The sequence below is a fragment of the Salmo salar genome, chromosome ssa20 (genome assembly GCF_905237065.1).
Source record: "Salmo salar chromosome ssa20, Ssal_v3.1, whole genome shotgun sequence".
Taxonomy (NCBI): Eukaryota; Metazoa; Chordata; class Actinopteri; order Salmoniformes; family Salmonidae; genus Salmo; species Salmo salar.
In genome coordinates this window covers 35,172,488-35,179,979 of record NC_059461.1, presented here as the reverse complement: position 1 = coordinate 35,179,979, position 7,492 = coordinate 35,172,488, and positions in this window count along the sequence as shown.

Below are 7,492 nucleotides of genomic sequence, written 5' to 3'. Positions count from 1 at the left end.
TTACATACTTCTTTACTCATTTCATATGTATATATACTGTATTTTAGAAAATGCCACTCCGACATTATTTGACTTTTATATTTCTGTGACTTGTTGGATAATGCCTATGTCCCTAGCTAGGGACATAGGCATTTCGCTACACCCGCAATAAAATATGCTAAATATGCGTATTTGACCAATACACTTTTATTTTATTTTGAGAAATGGGCGGGGGTTATGACTTTGTGGCTGTTGTAACTAGTGACGACGCTCGGTGTTGAATCGCGACGTTACTAATGGTCTGAATTGCATTCTGTATCGCAACGTTTTGTAACGTTGGCTTGCAATGGCTACCAAACACTCTTGAAAATCAACTTTCTCTAGTCTAGACATATCAAAAGTTAATGCGTTCCATAGTGGTAACTGCTGGTTGTGGATTTCATATACAATTATATATATATATATATATATATATATATATTGCTTTGTATCATGACAAGGTGTAGTACTGAAACTATCGAGGTTACCTAGCCAGCTACACGTTCAAAGTCAACAACGCAGCCACTGCTAGCTAGCCTACTCCACCAGCCAGCAGTACTGTATCATTTTAGTCAATAAGATTTTTGCAACGTAAGCTTAACTTTCTGAACATTCGAGACGTGTAGTCCACTTGTCATTCCAATCTCCTTTGCATTAGCGTAGCCTCTTCTGTAGCTTGTCTACTATGTGTCTGTCTATCCCTGTTCTCTCCCCTCTGCACAGGCCATACAAACGCTCCACACCGCGTGGCCGCTGCCACTCTAACCTGGTGGTCCCAGCGCGCACGACCCACGTGGAGTTCCAGGTCTCCGGCAGCCTCTGGAACTGCCGGTCTGCGGCCAACAAGGCTTAGTTCATTTCAGCCTATGCTACCCTCCAGTCCCTAGACTTCCTGGCGCTGACGGAAACATGGATTACCACAGATAACACTGCTACTCCTACTGCTCTCTCCTCGTCTGACTACGTGTTCTCGCATACCCCTAGAGCATCGAGCCAGCGGGGTGGTGGCACTGGAATCCTCATCTCTCCCAAGTGGACATTCTCTCTTTCTCCCCTGACCCATCTGTCTATCTCCTCATTTGAATTCCATGCTGTCACAGTTACCAGCCCTTTCAAGCTTAACATCCTTATCATTCATCAATGAGCTTGACGCCTTGATAAGTTACTTTCCTGAGGATGGCTCACCTCTCACAGTTCTGGGTGACTTTAACCTCCCCACGTCTACCTTTGACTCATTCCTCTCTGCCTCCTTCTTTCCACTCCTCTCCTCTTTCGACCTCACCCTCTCACCTTCCCCCCCTACTCACAAGGCAGGTAATACGCTTGACCTCATCTTTACTAGATGCTGTTCTTCCACTAATCTGATTGCAACTCCCCTCCAAGTCTCCGACCACTACCTTGTATCCTTTTCCCTCTCGCTCTCATCCAACACTTCTCACTCTGCCCCTACTCGGATGGTATTGCGCCGTCCCAACCTTCGCTCTCTCTCTCCCGCTACTCTCTCCTCTTCCATCCTATCATCTCTTCCCTCTGCTCAAACCTTCTCCAACTATCTCCTGATTCTGCCTCCTCAACCCTCCTCTCCTCCCTCTCTGCATCCTTTGATTTCCTCTGTCCCCTATCCTCCAGGCCGGCTCGGTCCTCCCCTCCTGCTCCGTGGCTCGACGACTCACTGCGAGCTCACAGAACAGGGCTCCGGGCAGCCGAGCGGAAATGGAGGGAAACTCGCCTCCCTGCGGACCTGGCATCCTTTCACTCCCTCCTCTCTACATTTTCCTCTTCTGTCTCTGCTGCTAAAGCCACTTTCTACCACTCTAAACTCCAAGCATCTGCCTCTAACCCTAGGAAGCTCTTTGCTACCTTCTCCTCCCTCCTGAATCCTCCTCCCCCTCCTCCCTCTCTGCGGATGACTTCGTCAACCATTTTGAAAAGAAGGTTGACGACATCCGATCCTCGTTTGCTAAGTCAAACGACACCGCTGGTCCTGCTCACACTGCCCTACCCTGTGCTTTGACCTCTTTCTCCCCTCTCTCTCCAGATGAAATCTCGCGTCTTGTGACGGCCGGCCGCCCAACAACCTGCCCACTTGACCCTATCCCCTCCTCTCTTCTCCAGACCATTTCCGGAGACCTTCTCCCCTACCTCACCTCGCTCATCAACTCATCCTTGACCGCTGGCTACGTCCCTTTCGTCTTCAAGAGAGCGAGAGTTGCACCCCTTCTGAAAAAAACCTACACTCGATCCCTCCGATGTCAACAACTACAGACCAGTATCCCTTCTCTCCTTTCTCTCCAAAACTCTTGAACGTGCCGTCCTTGGCCAGCTCTCTTGCTATCTCTCTCAGAATGACCTTCTTGATCCTAATCAGTCAGGTTTCAAGACTGGGCATTCAACTGAGACTGCTCTTCTCTGTGTCACGGAGGCTCTCCGCACTGCTAAAGCTAACTCTCTCTCCTCTGCTCTCATCCTTCTAGACCTATCTGCTGCCTTTGATACCGTGAACCATCAGATCCTCCTCTCCACCCTCTCCGAGCTGGGCATCTCCGGTGCGGCCCACGCTTGGATTGCGTCCTACCTGACAGGTCGCTCCTACCAGGTGGCGTGGCGAGAATCTGTCTCCGCACCACGTGCTCTCACCACTGGTGTCCCCCAGGGCTCTGTTCTAGGCCCACTCCTATTCTCGCTATACACCAAGTCACTTGGCTCTGTCATATCCTCACATGGTCTCTCATATCATTGCTATGCAGATGACACACAATTAATCTTCTCCTTTCCCCCTTCTGACAACCAGGTGGCGAATCGCATCTCTGCATGTCTGGCAGACATATCAGTGTGGATGACGGATCACCACCTCAAGCTGAACCCTCGGCAAGACGGAGCTGCTCTTCCTCCCGGGGAAGGACTGCCCGTTCCATGATCTCGCCATCACGGTTGACAACTCCCTTGTGTCCTCCTCCCAGAGTGCTAAGAGCCTCGGCGTGACCCTGGACAACACCCTGTCGTTCTCCACTAACATCAAGGCGGTGACCCGATCCTGTAGGTTCATGCTCTACAACATTCGCAGAGTACGACCCTGCCTCACACAGGAAGCGGCGCAGGTCCTAATCCAGGCACTTGTCATCTCCCGTCTGGATTACTGCAACTCGTTGTTGGCTGGGCTCCCTGCCTGTGCCATTAAACCCCTACAACTCATCCAGAACGCCGCAGCCCGTCTGGTGTTCAACCTTCCCAAGTTCTCTCACGTCACCCCGCTCCTCCGCTCTCTCCACTGGCTTCCAGTCGAAGCTCGTATCCGCTACAAGACCATGGTGCTTGCCTACGGAGCTGTGAGGGGAACGGCACCTCCGTACTTTCAGGCTCTGATCAGGCCCTACACCCAAACAAGGGCACTGCGTTCATCCACCTCTGGCCTGCTCGCCTCCCTACCTCTGAGGAAGCACAGTTCCCGCTCAGCCCAGTCAAAACTGTTCGCTGCTCTGGCACCCCAATGGTGGAACAAGCTCCCTCACGACGCCAGGACAGCGGAGTCAATCACCACCTTCCGGAGACACCTGAAACCCCACCTCTTTAAGGAATACCAGGGATAGGATAAAGTAATCCTTCTAACCCCCCCTTAAAAGATTTAGATGCACTATTGTAAAGTGGTTGTTCCACTGGATATTATAAGGTGAATGCACCAATTTGTAAGTCGCTCTGGATAAGAGCGTCTGCTAAATGACTTAAATGTAAATGTAAATATATATATATATAAAGAAAAACCCTTGAATGAGTAGATGTCCAAACTTTGACTGATCATATATGATCAGTCAAAGTTTGGACACCTACTCATTTAAGGGTTTTTCTTAATTTAACTATTTTCTACATTGTTCTATGAGATAACACATATGGAATCATGTAGTAACCAAAAAAGTGTTAAATCAAAATATATTTTATATTTGAGATTCTTCAAAGTAGCCACCCTTTGCCTTGATGACAGCTTTGCACACGCTTGGCATTCTCTCAACCAGCGTCATGAGGTAGTCACCTGGAATGCATTTCAATTAACAGGTGTGCCTTGTTAAAAGTTAATTTGTGGAATTTCTTTCCTTAATGTGTTTTAGCCAATCAGTTGTGTTGTGACAAGGTAGGGGTGGTGTACAGAAGATAGCCCTATTTGGTAAAATACCATGTCCATATTATGGCAAGAACAGCTCAAATAAGCAAAAAGAAATGACAGTCCATCATTACTTTAAGATATGAAGGTCAGTCAATATTGAACATTTCAAGAATTTTTTAAGTTTCTTCAAGTGCAGTCGCAAAAACCATCAGGCGCTATGATGAAACTGGCTCTCATGAGGACCACCACAGGAAAGGAAGACGCAGAGTTACCTCTACTGCAGAGGATAAATTCGTTAGAGTCGGTCAGAAGTTTACATGCACTCAGTTAGTATTTGGTAGCATTGCCTTGAAATGGTTTAACTTGGGTCAAACATTTAGTGTAGCCTTCCACAAGCTTCCCACAGTAAGTTGGGTGGATTTTGGCCCATTCCTCCTGACAGAGCTGGTGTAACTGAGTCAGGTTTGTAGGCCTCCTTGCTCGCACACGCTTTTTCAGTTCTGCCAACACATTTTCTATAGGATTGAGGTCAGGGCTTTGTGATGGCCACTCCAATACCTTGACTTTGCTGTCCTTAAGCCATTTTGCCACAACTTTGGAAGTATGCTTGGGATCATTGTCCATTTGTAAAACCAATTTGCGACCAAGCTTTAACTTCCAGTCTGATGTCTTGAGATGTTGCTTCAATATATACACATAATTTTCATCCCTCATAATGCCATCTATTTTGTGAAGTGGACCAGTCTCTCCTGCAGCAAAGCACCCCCACAACATGATGCTGCCACCCCGTGCTTCATGGTTGGGATGGTGGTCTTCGGCTTGCAAGCCTCCCCCTTTTCCTCCAAACATAACGATGGTCATTATAGCCAAACAGTTCTATTTTTGTTTCATCAGATCAGATGACATTTCTCCAAAAAGTACGATCTTTGTCCCCATGTGCAGTTGCAAACCGTAGTATGGCAGTTTTGGAGCAGTGGCTTCTTCCTTGCTGAGCAGCCTTTCAGGCTATGTCAATATAGGACTTACTGTGGATATAGATACTTTTGTACCTGTTTCCTCCAGCATCTTCACAAGGTCCTTTGCTGTTGTTCTGGGATTGATTTGCACTTTTTGCACCAAAGTACGTTCATCTCTAGGAGACAGAACGCGTCTCCTTCCTGAGCAGTATGATGGCTACGTGGTCCCATGGTGTTTATACTTGCATACTATTGTTTGTACAGATGAATGTGGTACCTTCAGGCGTTTGGAAATTGCTCCCAAGGATGAACCAGACTTTTGGAGGTCTACCATTTTTTTTTCTGAGGTCTTGGCTGATTTCTTTTGATTTTCCCATGATGTCAAGCAAAGAGGCACTGAGTTTGAAGGTAGGCCTTGAAATACATCCAAAGGTACACATCCAGTTGACTCAAATTATGTCAATTAGCCTATCAGAAGCTTCTAAAGCCATGACATAATATTCTGGAATTTTCCAAGCTGTTTTAAGGCACAGTCAACTTAGTGTATGTAAACTTCTGACCCACTGGAATTGTGATACATTGAATTATAAGTGAAATAATCTGTCTGTAAACAATTGTTGGAAAAATGACTTGTGTCATGCACAAAGTAGATACCCTAACCGATTTGCCAAAACTATAGTTTGTTAACAAAAAATTTGTGGAGTGGTTGAAAAACGAGTTTTAATGACTCCAACCTAAGCGGAATAAAACTTCCGACTTCAACTGTAGGTAGAATAACAAAACAAATAAATTGATGATGGTAAGAAGCCAGCTTCAGAGAGTCCCTTCACAACGGAGTGTGCCCTCTCTTGGCGGAGACGGGTGCGTTAGATGATCGATGCCAGACGATGCAGTTGGCTTGCTGATATCTCACCCTTCTGGGACTTGAAGTGGGCTAAAACGAATGTGAAGTTGAAATGTTTTTGTTTTGCAATTGACAGTTTTGACACCAAGTGGCAGCAAAGGCTGACAAATGTATTGAATGAGGACTGTTTGAGATGCTTTGTGCAGCATGGGTGCATGTGTGTGTAGCAGCATACGTGCATTCGTGTGTGTGTGCCTCTCTCTCCCCAGCAGCACAGAGATGTGGTTCATTCCAGTGGCGTGACAGGGGTATGGAGAAGTATAACTACTTAATGGCCTGCTGCAGAGTCGGAGTGAAGGGAAGGCAGCATTGCAGACAAAACACAAAAGCCACGTTTTTATGCTTCTCAGGGCGTTTCCCCTCTTTTCTCCTCTCAATATGACATTTTTCATAAGAGAGTACTAAAGGGTCATCAATAGTGGTTTAAAAATTGTAAAGTAGGCTACGAATGAACTACAATTTCTATAAAAACATCAGTGCTCATGTTAAATAGGCCTACTGTGAAGTGATGTTTTTTTAATTCTTTATCAGTTCTTTGAATTACTTCCTTTGATTCTTGCATAAATCCATTGAGAGCCCTCTCACCACAGTAGCCCATGCTGGAGCACAGCACATAGATGTATGACTCATGAAAAACCCCTGTAGTGCTGGAAGAGATAAATCAATCTATGGCAATTAATGCATGCGGCACTTTTCTTCCATCAATCACTCCCTCGAGGTGGATCTATAAGCTACATATCCATTCTCTGTCTACTTTACGATCATTGTGATTCCACATTCCCTGACAGTATCAGATCCATTTTGAGGGTGCTGCACATACTGTATCTTGTTATTGGATAAATGTATCTAAGACATTATATATTAGGGAGAGAGTTATAAAGATCCATACATTTCTCGGTTCATAACTGTTGAATAATTTTTTCCTAAATATGGTAACTGTTTGCTTTGTGTTTAAAAAAAATAATACAGTAAACAATCTAATAACAATTTTCACATAGTTACATGTTATGCTTGTACTGTAGTGTTGTGTCTGTGATCTGTGGTATGTGGCGGTACTTCACCCGGTTCCGGCACCCGACTTTGCACAGTCATGCTATATTGCGTATGCATGAGGCAGGGTGCCCCCCTGCCCCGCTCGGTGGTGTGGTATCTTGCTGTACTGTATGTCAGAGTGGCAGAATTTGGCTGGGGCTCCTCTGGGCTCTGGGACATCTGCAATGCAGAAGTCTATTTATAGCGGTGGAGAAAGGATGCCAGAGAAATGGAAAGAGAGAGAGGGAGGTGAAAGAGAGAGAAAGCCAGAGAGAGAGAGAGAGAGAGAGACAGAGGGAGCGAGAGAGTGTGAAAGGGGAGCTGCTGAATGGTGGTTGAATGAAAACTCTTCTTGTACAGAAAGGGCAGGATGAGACAGATTTAGAGAAAGGGAAGAGATAGGGAGAGATAGTATCAATGACACAAATAATAGAGTAATTGTACCCTCAATTTGATCATTTCCTTTTTTTCTCAATCAGCAATATG